The sequence below is a fragment of the Furipterus horrens genome, unplaced genomic scaffold, assembly GCF_987537825.1.
Source record: "Furipterus horrens unplaced genomic scaffold, mFurHor1.1.pri manual_scaffold_5, whole genome shotgun sequence".
Classification (NCBI taxonomy): Eukaryota; Metazoa; Chordata; class Mammalia; order Chiroptera; family Furipteridae; genus Furipterus; species Furipterus horrens.
In genome coordinates, this window is record NW_028327175.1 from 117,468,802 (window position 1) to 117,488,171 (window position 19,370).

The 19,370-nt window shown below is 39.3% G+C and overlaps 2 pseudogenes; both read left to right on the forward strand.

The window, feature by feature from the left end:
* Positions 1-300: 300 nt before the first annotated feature.
* On the forward strand, positions 301-687 carry LOC150009431 (NADH dehydrogenase [ubiquinone] 1 beta subcomplex subunit 6-like; annotated as a pseudogene).
* A 7,958-nt stretch (positions 688-8,645) lies between these two features.
* On the forward strand, positions 8,646-9,580 carry LOC150009432 (homeobox protein NANOG-like; annotated as a pseudogene).
* The last annotated feature ends 9,790 nt before the right edge of the window (positions 9,581-19,370 follow it).

Sequence of the window (19,370 nt, forward strand, 5' to 3'; positions counted from 1 at the left end):
CTGTGGGAGAAGGGTGGGCTGGGTGGGGGGGAACAATGAGGGAAAATGTGGGACAGCTAAAAGAAAAACAATAAAAATAAATTAAAAATAAAAAAGAATATAGTGCCCTGAAGGTTTTTTTTCTTTTTTTTTTTAAGTAAGAACAAAAGAAAGGAATTCATTCATTCACACTCAAGTATAAATTACTGTTAAAAGTTTAAGATATGGGCAAGGTCGCTTTGCCCAGCGGGAGTGTGCCTAAGCGACAGGATCCTTGTCTAGGGACGCGCTATTTCCTTCTGTGTGGGTACCAGTGGCGACATGACCGGGTATACACCAGACAAGAAACTGTGGCTGCAGCAGGTGCAAGAACTGAGAAGGCGACGGCTGAAGGCCCAGGAGCTGAGCCCCCGTGAGCCGGTGCTGCCCCCTCAGAGGCAATGGCCTATGGGGAGATTCTGGAATATGTTTCTGCAGGATCAGGCCCCCTGGAAGAACCTGATCTATAAGACATACTGACACAGTGTTCTTGTTTTTACTCATGTACTTATACCAGCCTGGATTGTTCATTATTATATCAAATACCACGTGAATACAAAACCATATGCCATTGTTGACAGCAAGCCCAGAATATTCCCAGGTGATACAATTCTGGAGACCGGATAAGTAATTCCACCAAAGAAAGAATTTCCTGATCAACATCATTGAAGATTAATTTAAAATTTCAGAGGCATATAAGCCCAAGTTTTGTTGCTACATTACCATATTTACTGAATATATATTCTGGAAAAGTAACTTAAATAAAGTGTACTCTCAGGTATCTACTGTCTGTTTTTTCCCCAAACACTGTACAATTTAAGATGTTGAATATTTAAAGATAAGTAAAAACTGGGCATGCTAAAAAAATGATATGAGAAATCACCCTTTACTGGCCATTCTTGACTTAGAAAACAGGATGTAGAAAAATAGTCATAATAGTTATTTTTCTTACATAGTACTTAATCTAGTCTGATGTGTAGGTATGCTGTTATAGCAGATTCAGCGAGAATAAACCACTCGGAGACGGTGGATAAGGAAAGCAAAAGTTTTATTGCTGGTGGCCAGGCCGAGACCAAGTCTCCAAAATGGTGCCGACCCCAAATGGGGTTTAGGGCAGGGTTTATATAGGGCCTTTTCCTTCCGCAGGAAAACGACCCTGGCTGAAAGTGGGGGTGGGGCAGCTGCAGGTAGGTGTGTACGTGACATCTGGCAGCAACAGGGACAAGGTTTACAGGGTTATCTTCAGTCTAGTCGTCTGCTTAGCCAGATTCTCTGCAGGACGGACAGCTCTGCAAAAAGGCCCAATTCTCTGCAAGAGAAAAGCCTCAAAGAGGCAATAACTTAATGTTAGCAGCAAACATTTGCAAATTTTTACAGGCCTTAGGCAATGGACCGTTAGGGGATGGCCAGAATTGCTTACAAGGAATGATTGAAGCCCCTACAATGCAACAGAATAAAACGTTGCAATAAACAAATATAAGAATAGAAATTCCACACACTTGTTTTGAAGGTGGCTTTCTGAGACATTTAAAAAAGTATCTTAGAAAAGTCTAAATTGAAAAGCATGTCATTCCATGTACGATCTGATACTCTAAGGCTGTTAGATCTAGGTCGCTTTGTTATATAAGAATTTAAAAGTATTTTAAAAGTTTTAGCACATTAGTGATTTATTAAAAAGGGCTGTATGCAGGCTCTGGCCTGGTAGTTCAGTTGGTTATAGTGTCCTCCCAATACGCCAATGTTGTGGGTTTTGATCTCCAGCTATGGCACATACAAGAAGCAACCTATGAATGTATACACAAGTGGAACAACAAATAGATGTTTCTGTCTCCCTTCCTCTCTCTCTGAAAAAAAAATCAATTAAAAAAATAAAGAACGATGCAAAAAAAAAAAAAAGTTTAAGATATGCCTAAGGGTGTTTGGGGGAAGGCAGAACTAGCCTTCCAACAGATGTTCAGGCTTTAACCAAATGCAATGTTCATGGCTTCCTGCAATATTTTGGGCAGCACCCAGTGAGTAAGAGAGATTAAACTGAGTTGAGTGCTCTTCCCAAGTCCTCAGAGTTACCTACTTACTTGCAGCAAAACCACCAAAATAATAATAATAATAATAATAACAACAACAACAACAACCAAGAAGTATAAAATGATGCTCAATGTCACTAATAATTAGGGAAATGCAAATCAAAATTACAATGAGATACTACCTCACACCCATTAGGATGACTATTATAAAAAAAATAAAAAAAGAAAACCATTGTTAGTGAGGATGTGGAGAAATTGGAACCCTTGTACACTGTTGGTGGGAATGAAAAATGGTACCACCTTTATGAAAAACAGCATGATAGTCCTTCAAAAAGTTAAATCCACTGGCTGGTGTGGCTCAGTGGATTGAGCGCTGGCCTGTGAACCAAAGTGTCACTGGTTTCATTCCCAGTCAGAGTACATGCCTGGGTTGCCAGCCTGGTCCCCAGTTGGGGGCACGTGAGAGGCAACTGCACATTGATGTTTCTCTCCTTCTCTTTCTCCCTCCCTTCCCCTCTCTCCAAAAATAAATAAATAAAATCTTTTTTAAAAATTAAAAATAGAAATACCATATGATCCAGCAATTCCACTTAGAGGTATACAAGTTCTGCCCAGAAAAAGTCCAGCCACTGTTAATATAACGAGACCGTTTGTGCAACATCAGCCAAGAAGAGTGGACTGGAATGTACATCCCTGAACAATGATGACTTCACTGTAGTCAGTGGGGGTAATAGGTACCGTTGAATGAGTGTGTGTACTGTGTGAACATTGCTTTCAAAATGACTAAGCATGTAGACCAACAAATCTGCAACAAATTTTGTGTGAAGCTTGAAACTATTCCGATGATTCAGAAGGCCATAATTATTGGCAACTGTTGATTAGCAGCTTCATCACACAATGCGCCTGCGCATGCATCACGTCTCATGCAGAGTTGTTTAGCCAACATCAAATCAGCCAAGTGACTCAGCCCCCTGGCAGTCCAGATTTGGCTCCCTGAAACTTCTGGCTTTTCTTAAAACTAAAATCATTTTGAAAGGGAAGAGATTTCAGACTGTCAATGAGATTCAGGAAACTATGATGGGGCAGCTGATGGTGATAGGAAAAACTGTATGAGGTCCCAAGGTGCCTACTTTGAAGGAGCCCGAGGCATCATTGTCCTATGTACAATATTTCTTCTTCAATAAATGTCTCCATTTTTCATGTTATATGGCTGGATACCTTCTGGACAGACCTCATATATACAAAGAATTGAAAGCAGAGTCTCAAAGAGATATCTGTACACCTATGTTCATAGTAGCATTATTGACAATAATAAAATCTGGAAGCAACCCACTGTCCATCATCAGGTGAATGGATATATACATACAATGGAATATAATTCAGCCTTAAAAAGGAAGAAAATTCTGCAGTATGCTAGAACATGAAAAAATTCGAATCATCTGAAATTTATTTTGGTTTGAAGTATTTTTAATCATTCTGAGAAAGTATCCATTGAGTTTTATAATTCTATCTTCAAAAAGTAGCCAAAGATGTAGAATTTTAGCAAATGTATTTTCCTCATTTATGTGGATGATTACATGGTTATTTCCTTTTGACATACTAATATGGTAAATTATATTAATTAGTACAAATGTCAAAGTCCTTTCAACATGGTATATTATTCTTTTAACAAACTTTTCTATTCTCTTGAAGAATTCAAATATGATCTAAATTATCTTTTCTTTAAATATTTGGTAAAAATTAAGAGATTTATAAAAGCCTCTGGTACTTCCTGTATTAATTTTAATAAAATGACTTTTCTAGATAATTATCCATTTTATTTAGGCTTTCTAATATATTTTCTTAAAATTGTGCCAAACATTGACTTCTAGTTCTTTGTATTTGTTTTTTTCCCCAAATCACAAGTCTAATTTTATGTATTTGTGTCTATTCTCCATTCATCTTCATGAGAACTCTTTGCAGGATCCCCCTCCTCAATGGAACCCCCAAATTTAGGAGAGCTTCAGGAATTGGTTTTAAGCCCTATTTTCTTCTTTCTTTACATTGTCTTCCTATATGACCTTATCCCTTCTCATGACTTTAAGAATCTCTAAGATGATGACTCCCAAGTGCATTTCCAGGCTACACCTTGAGCTCTAGGTTCATATATACCTAACTCTCCTGATGTCTCCACCGGGGTCTCTCATGAGCCTTTCAAATGTAAAGATTGAAAACCACCTCTCCCAAACCTGTTTGTCTCCCAGTCCTTCCCACTGGCACTTGGGAGTAGCCAGAGAGATAGAATAAAACAGTAAGGAGTAAAACTTCTCAAGGAAGCTAAAAGAGGAGTATCTGCAGAAGAAAGGAATGGATAACTAACTATATAGCTGATGTCACAGGGTTGAGTAAGATCAGGGTAAAAAGTCATTTCTATGTTTCAGTTCTTAGGTTGATTAAAGGGTTCACCAGTGCTCATTTTATTATTGTATTTCATAACCTACAAGTATATAATGTATATTTATTTGTAGATATAAAATAGTAACCAATAATATTTTTTTAAAGAAAGAAAGAAAATCCCCTACTGCATTTGGTATGATGGAGGGTGATTATGATCTTAAAAGAGTAGTTTGGGTGGTAGGGTATGGGTTAAAGGCACTGTGAAGTAGGCTGAGAAATTCATGAGCCATGAGAAGGTGACAAGCTTAGATCACTCTTCAGTAAAGTTTGGCTGTAAAGGGCAGTAGGGTCATGGAGTCATAGCTGGAGAGACAGGCTCAAGAAGTGACTCTCCAGAGTACACTAATATGTTCATGGAAATGACCCGGTAGAGAGAGAAACTGATGATAGATGAAAGAGGAAATAATCACACAAGTGAATTATTGAGACAGTGAGGTGAATGGGATCTTGAGTTGGTTTTAAAGGATGACTTTGATAAGAAGAGTAGCACATTCTCAGTTGTAAAAATATGGAAGAAAGAAATAAATGAGCATGGAAGGAACCAGGTTTATAAGTTCATGATAGGGATAAAATAGAGGTCTTGTTTGATGTTCTTTTAGTCTGTCTGTGAAGTATAAAGTAAGATTCCTACCTTACCTTATGGGGACTGAGGACAAGGCAAGGGGGAACTGTTGTGAGCCAATCTGAGTCCTGAAATAATTAATTTAAAGGAAAATCGAGTAAAATCTTTATCTGAGCACAGTTACTTGGGTGTAAGTAATTAGCGTTCACACAGTCAAGGGCTCCTGTAAAGCCATAATAAAGAATTTAACTTTAACTTGAAGTCAACTGAGAGCCATCAAGGGTTTCTAAGGAGGGAGATGCCATGATCAGAACCCCATTCTTTCAGGTGCACTCAGGCTGAGGAGTGGTGTCTTTCCAGGAAATACCAAAGGCCTTGAGGTCCAGACCCTTACAGAATAGTGCTTTTGCTGAGGAAAGGGACAGGAGGGATGACTTTGAACACTCAGTACATACAGTTACTTCAGCCCTCTTGGGTCTATACCTGTCCACACTCTCTTTAGGAAGTATAAATGTTAATTCTTTTTCAGTACTGGACTGGAAAATTGCATTTGGTATGTGATGATAGATCAGGTGAAAAACCATCTTTGTGTTACAATCAGGTTCTTTTCACTAAAGTTATATAATATCCTGCACCTGAAACAACATTGAAAAGACCATGAAACAGTTTTATTATTTATAGTCATATTTAGTTTTCTGTAGCATAGAATGGAATAGCTTCGTGGGAAAGAGAAACTGGAGAGCCCTGTGGGGTCAAATTTAAAGCACACTGAACTCGCCTCTGAAGGTCTGTAATGCTACGCTGGAGAGTTTTGCCATCTGCTCCACAATTGGAATGCAATAATGACAAATTTAGCAACGCTAGGCAAAATAAAGGAGGGTTGCATTATGGGCAACACTCTTTAAGTGATAACTAACTTGGGGAGGTAAAAACTTAGTAGGCAAAGGTAAAGAACAAAGATAACTCTAAATATTAAATCACATTTTTTAGGATATGCATCTTATGGCATTCTCAACATTCTTTCAGAAATTAATAACATCTTGTTACTAGTACGCTGGCAATGTAGTCATTCAACAAACATTTCTTAAGCCCCTATAACATAACAGGCACTGTTCTAGATACTAAGTATATAACTAGCAGTGGATAAAACAGTAAAAAATCCCTACTCTCATGGGGCTTTCATTTGAGGGGTATGAGGCAGATAATAAGATAAATAAGTAAATTTATAGAATATTAGTGACAGGTGCTAAGGAGAAAAATAAACAGGGGAAGGAATATGGAATATTGGGGAGTATGATTTTTAAACAGGATCAGGAGGGAAGGACACACTGAGAATGTGACATCTGCATAAGGACCGCCAGCTGGTGACCTGAGGAAGAGCAGGAAGCATGGCAATATGTAGGCTTGGAGGAAGGAGTGGGCATGGCATGCTAGATCAGCAATGGGGCCTGTATGGCAGGAGCAGAACAAGGAAGTAGAAGAACTTTAGGAAACCTGGTCAGGGTAATGGAACCACTCCAAGTAAGGCCATAGGGGACACTCCAAGAACTCTGGCTTTTACTCTTAATGAGTAAAAGCATCTGTTTGACTTCTTCAGGGCATTTCTGGAGTGACAAGCCTTTCAGCTGGAATAGCAGGGGACAGAGGGATTGGCAGGGGCTTCTGACAGGAGGCTAACCCAGACAATAAGCATTTTTATTCTATATACATAAATTATGCACAAGAAAGATACACAAAAACACATACTACCCATTAGGAAAAGGGATGGATGAAAGGCTTTTGCATTTTTGAACCATGGAAATATACAACTTATTAATACTAAATACAATAGCATATTTAAAAGATTATAAACCATGACCAGGTGAGATTTAGCCCAGGAATGAAAGGAAGGTTCAAAATCAATGTAAGTGTATAACTATACTTATATCATAAATATAGTGCTTTCCTGAGTTTCCAGTTAAAGGTGACAGTTGGAACTCTTGTATTTATAGGTAGTTTGTCAGAAGTGCTTTCTTTGTCTGGGAGCCCCAAGCTTGTGGCTGGTTTCTGAAGTGGCAGTCTTGTGGGGTTACTGTGCCTTAATGTGTGAAGTCTGTGCAAACTCTATCATTAGTATCAAATTGCATTGCAGTTAATACAGCATATTTGGAGAGAAAAAAATAGAATGGTCAAACTGATCCTGAAATGGAAATGCTAGGTACCTAGAATAGCTAAAACAATCTTGAAAACAAGAGAAGAGCAGGAGGATGCATGCTACCTAATCTCAAAACTTACTACAAAGCTATAGAAATCAGTCAAGACATTGTGATATACATTGTGATATTGCCGTAAGGACAGACATATAGACCAATGTAATAGAAATGAGAATCTAGAATAACCCCACACAGCTGTGATCAATGGATTTTTGACAAAGGTGCCATGATCATTCAAAGGGGAAAGAATAGTCTTTCCACAAAACAGCGCTGGACAACTGGATCCCCACATGCAAAAGAATGAATTTACCCCTACCCCACACCATATACAAAAGTTAGCTCAAAACTGATCAAAGACATAATTATAAAAATTAAAACTATGAGACTGAGTACTTACTTCTGGCCCAAATGGAGGCGTAGGTAGACACACTTTGCCCCCTTGCACAACCATAAGAAGGATCACAGCTAATCTCAAAACAAAAACAATCAGAACTGCCAGAAAAGTTAACTATATGGAAGTCCAACAACCAAAAATTTAAAGAAACCATATTCATCGAGATGGGTATGAGGGGCAGAGCTGGGGAGCTGGGGTGGAGAGGACACAATATGTCACCAGTGAGGCAGCAGTGACAAGGTGGCAGTGGCCAGTGGAATGGGTGGTCCCACATTCACATGTGGCAGTAAAAAGCCAAGAGGGACACCTGGGAAGCAATCCCAGCCCCAGGCCAGACTGCACAGCCCAGGGTTCCAGTGCTGGGAGAATAAAGCCTCATAGCTTCTGGCTGTGAAAACCATTGGGAGATGGGGTGGCAGAAGAAACTGCCCATCTCTCAGGAGAGTCCATTTAGAGAGCTCCACACTCCTAGAATGTACACAAATCCACCCACTCTGGGATCCACCCCCAGGATAACAGCTAGAGGGGCATCAGTTACATACAGGAAGTGGGTGAAGTGACTGGAAACAGGGCGAGTGCCGAGCAAGTGGTGTTGTTCCTTCTCTGGCCCCTCCCACACATACAGTGCCACAAGGTGGTGAAATGGGTTGCCCCACACTGACAAATACCTACGGCTCTGCCCCTTATAACATAACAGGTGCAACAAGACGGAGTCAAAGCAGCTCTACCTAATACACAGAAACAAACACAGGGAGACTGCCAAATTGAATAGACAAAGAAATATTGCCCAAATGAAAGAATAGATCAAAACTCCAGAAAGAGAAGTAAGCAAAATGGAGATAGCCAACCTATTAGATGCAGAATTCAAAACACTGGTGATAAGGATGCTCAGAGAACTCATTGAGTATGGCAAATGCATAAGGGAAGAAATGAAGGCTACATTAAGTGAAATCAAGAAAAATCCAATGGGGGACCTTTTCCTAGATTGAGCTTATTGGCGTGTGTTACTGCAGAGCAACATGAGTGTGGATTCAGCTTCTCCCCAAAGCCTGTCCTGCCCCCAAACATCTAATTCTAGGGAACCTTCACCAGTGCCTGAAATGTATGAGCCTGAATAAAACTATACATCCTTGCAAATGTCATCTGCTGAAATACACCACATGGAGACTGTCTCTCCTCTTCCTTCCTCCATGGACCTGCTTATTCAGAACAGCCCTGATTCTTCCACTAGTCCCAACATAACACTGCCCACTTCTGTACAGAACAGTACAGGAAAGGAGGAAAAAGGCCAGGTCAAGAAACAGAAGATCAGAACTGTCTTCTCACAGACCCAGCTCTGTGTACTCAATGAGAGATTTCAGAGACAGAAATATCTCAGCCTCCAGCAGATGCAAGAACTTTCCAACATCCTGAACCTTGGCTACAAATAGATTAAGACCTATTCCAGAACCAGAGAATGAAATGTAAGAGGTGGCAGAAACACAACTGGCCAAAGAATAGCAACCATGTAACTCAGAGGAGCTCAGCAACTACAGAGTACCTGGGTCTCTCTTCCTATCATCACCAGGGATGTCTGGTGAATGTTTCTGGAAACCTTGCAATGTAGAGCAGTCAGACCTGCAGTAACCTATCTTGCAGCAACCATTCCTGGAGCAGCCCATCTTGGAACTACCATTCCTGGAATAGTTAGACCAGGTGCCCCCAAGCCTGGAATAACCAGGCTTGGAACAACCAGGCCTGGAACAATCAGTTCTATAGTTATGGAGAAGAATCTCTGCAGCCCCAGATCCAGTTCCAGCAAACTCCCATCAGTGATTTAGAGGCCACCTTGGAAACTGCTGGGGAAAACTATGAGGCAATACTGCAAACTCCTAAGTATTACAGTACCCAGAAAACCATGGATTTATTCCCAGATTACTCCATGACTCCTGACTCCACAAACATACAGCCATGAACATTTAGTGTGATCACAGGTATGTTCAGTCTCAATCTGGGCAGTAGTTGTATCTCTCCTAGAATTTTTTTTTCTCTCCTAGGATTTTTCTGTGTATCTCTTTCTTGATATGCTGCTTCTCATTATTCTTTTTATGCCCATTTGGAGGGGTGGGGGTGAGGTAGGATTAAACTAATCAGAGATTTCTGTAGCCTTGTTGCCATAGACATACAAGATGTCTCTGTCTATAGATAATTAGATATAATACTATTTTGGATTCCTCTAGGAGCTAGATGCTCAACCTCAAGAATAGAAAGTAAAAGTACAAAGACAGGTAATAAAAGATTATTCATGTTTTTTGGGATTGGGAGGTTTGTTAAAAACCTCAATTCAAGTGAATGGTTAAACTATAATACATTTCACTGATTTCCTCTGCCCCTTTTTCTGTTTTACAACAACCCCTAATTTGTTTACTACTCAAGTATTTGTAAAAGATATTTTGTATTTTGCTGTATCATGATAACACCAGTTTGGCTGGTTGGTTTATTTATAAGTTTAAATACAAATAAATAAATTGTCTATTTTCCCATTAAAAAAGAAAAAGAAAGAGAAAAAGAAAAATCCACAGGGAACCAGAAGTGAAGGGAAGGAAGCTGGGGTTCAAATAAATGAATTGGAATGTAAGGAAGAAATAAACAGTCAACCAGTACAGAATTAAGATACAAACTTTTTTTAAAAAGAGGAGAGAATAAGAAGACTCTGGGACAACCTCAAAAGTGCCAACATCCAAATCATAGGGCTGCCAGAAGGAGAAGAGGAAGAGAGAGAAATTGAAAACTTATGTGAAAAAATAATGAAAGAAAACTTCCTTAATTTAGTGAAAGAAATAGACATACAAGTCAAGGAAATACAGAAAATCCCAAACAAGATGGATGCAAAGAGGGCCATACCAAGACACATCAAACTTAAAATACCAAAGGCTAAAGATAAAGAGAGAATCTTAAAAGCAGCAAGAGAAAAGCAGAGAGTTACCTACAAAGTAGTTCCCATAAGACTGTCATCTGATTTCTCAAAAGAAATTTTGCAGGCAAAAAGGGACTGGCCCTGGCTGCTGTGGCTCATTGGATTGAGCATTGGCCTGCGAACCAGGTGTCGCTGGTTCGATTCCCAGTCAGGGCACATGACTAGGTTGCACGTCAGGTCCCCAGTTGGGGGCGAGAGTGAGAGGCAACCACACAGTGATGTTTCTCTCCCTCTCTTTCTCCTTTCCCCTCTCTCTGAAAACAAACAAACAAATTAAAAAATAAAAATAAAATAAATAGAAAAAATAAAAAGAAGAGACTGGCAAGAAGTATTCAAAGTAATGAATAGCAAGGACCTACAACCAAGATTACTCTATTACCCTATCGCTCAAAGATTTCATTTAGAATGGAAGGACAGATAAAGTGCTTCCCAGACAAGGTAAAGCTAAAGGAGTTCATCATCACCAAGACTTTTTATATGAAATGTTAAAGGGACTTATTTAAGAAAAAGAAGAAGATCAAAATTATGAACCTTGAAATGACATCAGACTCATAACTATCAGCAACTGAATCTTAAAAACAAAAACAAACTAAGCAAACAACTAGAACAGGAACAGAACCATAGACATGGAGATCATATGGAGGGTTATCAGCTGGGAAGGGGGAGGGGAAAAAGAGGGGGAAAGGTGCAAGGATTAAGAAGCATAATTGGTAGGTACAAAATAGATAGTGGGATGTTAAGAATAATAAAGGAAATTAAGAAATCAAAGAATTTATATGCACCACCCATGGACATGAATTAAGGGGGAGGGGATTGCTGAAGGGAAGGGGGGTACCGGGCAGAGGGGGGCAAAGAGAAAAAAAATTGGGACAAGTGTAATAGCATAATCAATAAAATATACTTTTAAAAAGAATTAAAATGATGAAACTATTAGAAAGAAACAGGTGTAAAGTCTAAGCAATGGCTTTTCAAGTATGACATCAAAAGCACAAGCAACTAAAGAATACATAAGTTAGATTTCATAAAAATTTAAAACTTTTGTGCACTAAAGAACATTATCAATAAAGGAAAAATATGATACAAATAAGAAAGTCTTTGCAAATCACCAATCTGGTAAGGGCCTAGTATTTAGAATATATATATTTTAAAAACCTCTCACAACTCCACTACAAAGAGATAAGCAACCCAATTGAAAAAACATGCAAAGGACTTGGATAGGTATTTCTAGAAAGAAGACATACAAATGGCCAATCACCGCATAAAATGATGCTCAACATCCTTGTCAAGAGGGAAATACAAGTCAAAACCAAAATGAGATACATTTCACAGCCACTAACATGGAATTGCCTCAAAAAGTTTTCTTTTTAAGTTAAACTTAGAGTTACCATATGACCCATAAATTTTATTCCTAGGTATCTACCCAAAAGAACTGAAGATAAGTGTTCAAACAAAAACTTGAACACTAATATTCATAGTAGCACTATTCACACAGCCAAAACGTACAGTCAACCCAGATGTACATCAGCTGATGAGTAGATAAACAAAATATGGATATACAATTTCTTACAATGAAATATTATTCACCCATTAAAGGGAGTGAAGTATTAGTACATGCTACAACATGGATAAACCTTGAAAAACATTATGTCAAGTAAAAGAAGCCAGACACAAAAGTAACATCCAAGTGGAATATATAATTTTATTTGTATGAAATAGTAAAATTCATAAAAACAGAAAGCAGGCTAGTAATTGCCAGGGGCTGGGAGAAAGGAGGACTGGGGAGTGACTGCTAATGAATACAGGTTACCTTTTGGGGTGATAAAAATGTTCTGCAATTAGATAGTGGTGATGGTTGCACAACAGTGAGAGTATGCTAAAAACTACTGAATTTTACATTGCAAAATGAACAAAATGGTGAATTTTTGTTATACAAATTTCATCTTAGTAAAAAAAGTAAATAATAGTTTCTAGAAACATTTTAACTCAAAAATCTTAAACACGATGCCACCGCGCCGGTCCCCCACCCCCGAATGTTTAGGGAATAGTGTCTAGAAGAGGTTTAAAGACCCTCTGAGGTTGAGTCAGAGAGCTGCAGTTGTATCACCACCCTCAAGAATGAATACAGAGGAAACAAAGCCTGTCATCTACTGACTCACCTGAGCATAGAAATAAAGATGTTCTGCTACTGTCAAGTTGTCAAACAAGATATCGTGTTGGGGGCACCAGCCCACGTTCTTCCGGATATGAACCATTTCTTGTGAAATTTCATATTGATATATACCTGTCCACTTGAAGGGGGAATAAGACCTAGAAGCAAGTGGAAGACACACCCAAAAGTCATCGTTAATCAGAGCACACAGCAGTACAAAGGTTTAATAATGCCCTCTACTTTGCCTGTTATCACACAAACTACACTATTCTTTTTTGTCACAATCAATGACATCCAAGGAGTATATACTCTATGACAGTATTCAAGGATGTGTGAGGGGACAGTAGAGACAGGAAACGTTCTTCCTGCTTTTGAGGAGTTCCAATCTGTTAAGTGAATAAAAACACATAGACATTTGTAAAGCAAATTACGGTGCTATAAGCATTAAGTAATAATATAGATGCACAGTAAATATGGTTAAAGAGAAAAGTATTTTGGCTATCTAACAGTTTTGAACTGAGATTCTTGAAAGCAAGATCCATGACTGATCATCTCTGATTTCTAATAAATTCCCAATAAATCCTAGTGAATGAATGAATGCACTCATAGCCAGCTGTATGTCAGTGTAAAACTTTGAGCCTGCACATCTGCATACTATCTGTGTCTTTATTCTCATTTTTTTATTCTAAGTATATTACTCAGGTTGAAAAAGGTAATAAATGTTTATTGCAAGGTTAGAAGAAGAAAGTATAATAAAGAAAAAAGATTATATAAACCCCATCATTTAAAGATAACTGCTATTAACATTTTTGCTATATAGCTTTATGTATTTTTATGCATATACCTACTTATTCGCCCCTGGCTGGTTTGGCTCGGCCTGCGAGCTAAGTGTCGCTGGTTCGATCTTCCAGTCAGGGCACATCAGAGAAGGAAAACTCTGACTCCAAAAAACCTCCGCTGCCTTGCGGCATACCTCTTCAGGGGAAAGGCTAAGGGAGTAAACCCCGACAGAAAATCCGGAGCCGGAGTCCCTAAGGCGGTTTGACGTTGTAGTCAACACCGGCAACTCCTGCGGCGCACCTGAAGCCAAGCTGTATTGACTCCGTCTTTCCCTTGGACCCTTCAGCTGCGAAGAGAGGGGGGGTCTGCTGCATGGGCAACAGCAGACCCTCCATATCACCCTGCCCAGGCTCTGTAGCTTCAGCTTCACTGGAGAGGACACTCCAGTGTCATCGCAAGATGTCGATTCAACACGGGAGGAGACAGATACCGTGTCACTCCCGAGTCGGACTGCACAGCCATTCTTGGCGGTGCAGATAGACTCTTAAGAAGCTACACCATCGTCTCTCGAGACGGACGGCTGCCGACGACCTACTTATTCACACATTATTTTTAGCAAAAATGGGAATATATTAATTCTGTTTTATTTCAATTCGCTTTTCATATAACAATGTATTAAGAGCATTTGTCCACATGAATAAAATCTATATGATTTTTAAAATTCTCATCTGAAGATGTTTATTGATTTGAGAGAGAGAGGGAGAGAGAGAGAGAGAAATATTGATGTGAGAGACAAACGCTGATTGGTTGCCTTTCATGTGCGCTCTGACTGGGGATCTAACCCGCAACCTAGGTATGTGCCCTGACTAAGAATCAAACCCACAACCTTTTGTTGTACCGGATGATGTTTCAACCAACTGGCTACCCAGCCAGGGAAAAATCTATGTAATCTTTAAAGGCTAAAGAGATTTTATTGTTATGAATATACCCTACTTATTTATTCAACCCACACTGGTATGTATTTAGGTTATTTGCAATTTTTTGCAAGTATAAATATGTGATATTGTTACCAGATAGATAGCCTGACCCTGAGCGGGTCTGCCTATGGCCAGCCAGTAGTGTGTGGATTCTTGACCTCATTTAGGAAAGATTACACAACACGAGTCCAGGTGACTATGAAAGTACATTTATTAAAGCTGAGGACAGTGAAACAAGGAAGGGCTTAGCATAGACGAAGCAACAGGAAAGCCTAGGCTGGGCTGCCTTAGCTCACTGGGAAGTCAGAGAAAAGGGGACAGGTTCAGGGAATTAGCCTGGGACAAGCTGCTGCTGCCCATTGCTTTAGAGTTTAGGAGACATATGCCTGTGGGGGAAGAAGTGGGGGAAGAAGAGGAGAAAGGGAATGGCGGGGTCTGCTCCTCAGAGGGAGAGTGCGCATGCACGCTGGGTCCTTGTCTTGAGGCTTTTTTCTCTCTCTTGCAGTGTGGTAATTAGGGGAGCTTTCAGAGGAGGGTTTCAGCAGAATATTCATCAGTTTTCCAGGTGTGTCCTTTTAGGGTTGTGATCTTTACTGCTTGGACAGTGCCAGGGCAGGAGCTCCTTAGTTATTGCAGTTTCTGGTGTCGCCCATGTGGTTTTGCTGCTTTTCTGGGTCTGGAGCTGAAATACAACTGAGGCCTAGATGTTATCTCTAGGAAGGTGACCTTCTGTATGTGGCTGTAAATTGCTTGGCCAGTTTGTTCAGCTACCTGTTTCCCTATTTCACTTGCCAAGGAATTTTCCTAGCTTCTTACTATCCTATCTCAATATAACTTTGCCTGCTTCCCAATTATTTCCTTACTCTAAATCAACATAAGTAGATTTGATAAGTCAAAAGGCAGACAATACCTTGAAGGTTGTTTTTTATGTTTCTTTATTTTTTTAAAAGTGTACTTATTGATTATCCTATTACAGTTGTCCCAACATTTTTTCTCTTTGCCCCCCTCCGCCCAGTATTCCCTTTCCCTCCAGCAATCCCATCCCCCTTAGTTCATGTCCGTGGGTGGTGCATATAAATTCTTTGACTTCTCCATTTCCTTTACTGTTGTTAACATCCCCCTGTCTATTTTGTACCTACCAATTATGCTTCTTAATCCCTGTACCTTTTCCCCCATTCTCCCCCTCTCCCCTCCCCACTGATACCCTCCATATGATCTCCATATCTATGATTCTGTTCCTGTTCTAGTTGTTTGCTTAGTTTGTTTTTATTTTTTAGATTCAGTTGTTGATAGCTTTGAGTTTGTTGTCATTTTAATGTTCATAGTTTTGATCTTCTTCTTTTTCTTAAATAAGTCCCTTTAACATTTCATATGATAAAGACTTGGTGATGATGAACTCTTTTAGCTTTACCTTGTCTGGAAACCTCGATGTAAGAGAAAAGCATCAATTGGAAGCATCGTCTGTTTGCCTCCACTAGGCACCTGGACCAGAGGTCACACATTCCCACGTGATAGGGGACGATGCTCCAACCAACTGAGCCACACCAGGCAGGCGCAGCCTGATTTTGAAGTGCTAATCATTTCCAAGCAGTTTGGTGTTCTATGTGCAACAAAGAACTATTTGGCTTTCAGAGCTCCTGGAGTTTGGAAATGTATGTCATTCATTTTGTATAGAACTTTACACAGGTAAAGTCTTCAATAAACATATTTTTCTTGAATAAACAATTTTTCCAACATCACAGAATATTAATTTGGTTGATAAATTATGAAAGAAATATTTAGTCATAAATATTATTCTGAAACTGAAATGATTTTAGAATAATTCACCAGGTATTCTAAAAGTGTCCCTGCCATGCAAAAGCAAATGGTTGACTTTTTGGTTGACAGATTAGTGGTGCCTCACTATACAGGCAAGTTCTATCTGGAAAGAAGCATGCTTCTTATTGGGTATGAGATTAAGTTTCTCAGACTGACTAAAAGAGCCAAAGGTTTTCTTCTCCTGGTACATGGTAATATGAACAACCAAATACCACACAGATGGTAAAAACAAATAACAAACAAAAAATGCTTAATATTAAAATGTCATTGAAATCCAATGAGGGAAAATGGAACCAAAAATCTAGATCTATGATTTCTATCTAAGATCTACCCCAACTTAACAAAGAATTTCATTGGTAGGTGATACCTCTAATCAGGTCATTGAAGATTATTCCACTGAATGAGTCAGGGAGACATAATGTACAGCATAGGGAATATAATCAATAAAATGTAATAACTATGTTCAGTGAATGTTGTTACTAGGCTTATCGTGGTGATCATTTCATAATGTATATAAATGTCTAATCACTATGTTGTACATCTGAAACTAATATAATATTGTATTTACTAAGGCCTTAATATACCAAGTGTCGTTCTCAGCATTTTACATGTAATACCCCACTTAATCCTTATAATTAACTTAAAAGTTACTGTTATTTTCCAGTTTCACAGATGGGGAAATGGATGCACAGAGTTGTGGCTTGCTCTGGATGCAAAAACAGCATTCTAAGGCCAGAGCAAGAACTTTTGACCTCAGTGAGGAAGGGATAAAAGCTGCTGTGCATTTGAAGAGTGGGAAGAGCCTTGAAATAGCTGTCTGAGAGAGATGTGGGACAAATTGATAAGGAAAAATGTGGTTGGATTGCAAGGCAGTACCCTGAGGACCCCACTTGAAAATCAGAGGCAAAAATGAAAAGACCTGTGCACACAGTGGAGAGTTAGAGTTTTTCTCCAGCCAAGTTCTGCTCAGATGTAGGTGCAGAGCAGACAGGGAGTTGGGTTTAACCAGGGTTGAGGTTTTGCAGTAAAAGTTCAATGGATAACTGATGGATTAAATGTGTTATCACAGTAATGGGCCATGGGATCAGAGATGGGTAGAGAAGCCAGTGAGGCACGTGATAAGGTGATGAATAGTGAAAAAGCATTAGGGCCAGTGGATTAGAGGTCTTTGATGGAGTCAAAGGATTACTGGGAGGGGCTGGGTGTCAGGTACAACAGGAAGGGAGCTAGCACTGGCCAGGTAGCTCAGTTGTCTAGAGTGTTGTGCTATAAGCCAAGGATGAGCATTCAATCTCTGGTCAGGACACACACAATAAGCAACCAATAAATGCATAAATAAATGGAACAAGAAATTAATGTCTCTCTCTCCTCCTCCTCCTCCATCCCTCTCTCCCTTCCTCTCTCTCTCTCTCTCAATTAAATTTTTTTTAAGAGGAAAGGAGCTAAAAAAAGAAATAATTGGAGTCAAGAATGTAATATTTGGGAATGAGATTCTGGTTACTGGTAAGGCTAAGGTTTAGGAATGACTGGGAGCATTGGATCACTAATGTGAAGTGGAGGAAAAGATGGAATTGCTGGTCAATCAAGGATCTGAGAGGAGAGCTGGACTACCAACAATGGTCATAGTCATAGTTTGTGAAGAGAAATACAGTGAGCCAGGAGCTAAAATTCTTCGATGAACAAGGGGGGATAACCAGGTGCAAAAGTTGATTTCAATAAAAAGTAGCATGAGGTTTAGTTGGTTGACACCTAATTCAAAGAGGATACATTTTTTGAGTAAGAAGGGAAGAGGAACAATCTGGAGGCAGCAATCAGGAAAAAGGATATACCTTCCTACTTTTAAGCCTTGTAGTGGTACAGGTGTAATGTGTAGGTGTCCTAGCAAACTTCAGTGATTACCAATGAAGTGTTTCTCGGGCACTGTTATAAATCATGGATTTTTACATTTCATATGTTTCAGTTCATTGCAATCATCATTCTTTTTGATGTTCAAAGTGTTCTATCTTTGACGAGTGGAAGCATCTTCATGTTGACTCTTTCATTATGCCCATTGGTCTTTGAGAGCTTCCGTGCTGTAGTACGAAATGTCCAATGCTCATATTAGACATTTCCTACCTCAGAGCTTGAATCAGCTATTTCTCCAAAGATCTCTAGCTCTTCTTAGAGGCATTCAGAGGCAACAATCTGGGCACTAAAGCATTTCCTGCTACAGTAGTCCCCTGCTAAATTGCGGTTCACTTATTGCAGCCTCACTGTATTGCGGGATTTTTTAAAATGTTATATTTAATTATGTATCGCGGATTTTTAGCTATATCGTGGGATTTTGTGGTACTGTATATGTATGTAGTTAAAGTTATGTAGGTTTCAGAGTGTAGAATAAATGTAAGGTTCCTACTTTGCAGGGGGTCTGGAACGTAATACCCGCGATAAGGGAGGGAATACTGTACTGTGTTGTCATTAATTTTAGGTCTTTTCAGTGCACATAGTGAAGAAATACATTTTTTTCCTTTTCTTTCTTTCTTCCTTCCTTCTTTCTTTTTTTTCTCCTTCTTTCTTTCTTTTGCGTTGGATAGAGAGGGAGAGAAAAACATTGGTTTATTGTTCTACTTATTTATGCACATTCATTTGGTTGATTCTTTTGATTTCATTTTATTTTTTATTTTAGAGAGAGGGGAAGGGAGGGAGAAGGAGAAGGAGAGAAACATCGATGTAAGAGAGAAACATTGATTGGCTGCACTCTGTATGTGCCCCATCTGGGGACCCAACCTGCAACCCAGGCATGTGCCCTGACTGGGAATCAAACCGGCAATGTTTTGGTTTGCTGAACGATGCCCAACCAACTGAGCCATACCAGCTGGAGCTCATTGATTGATTTTTTTTCTTCTCTTTTCTTTTTTTTTTTTAAGTATATTTCATTGATTATGTTGTTACAGTAGTTCCAACATTTTTCCCCTTTGCTCCCCTCTGCCCAGTAACCCCCTTCCCCCAGCAATCCCACACCCCTTAGTTTATGTCCATGGGCCATGCATATAAGTTCCTTGGCTTCACCCTTTCCTATATTATT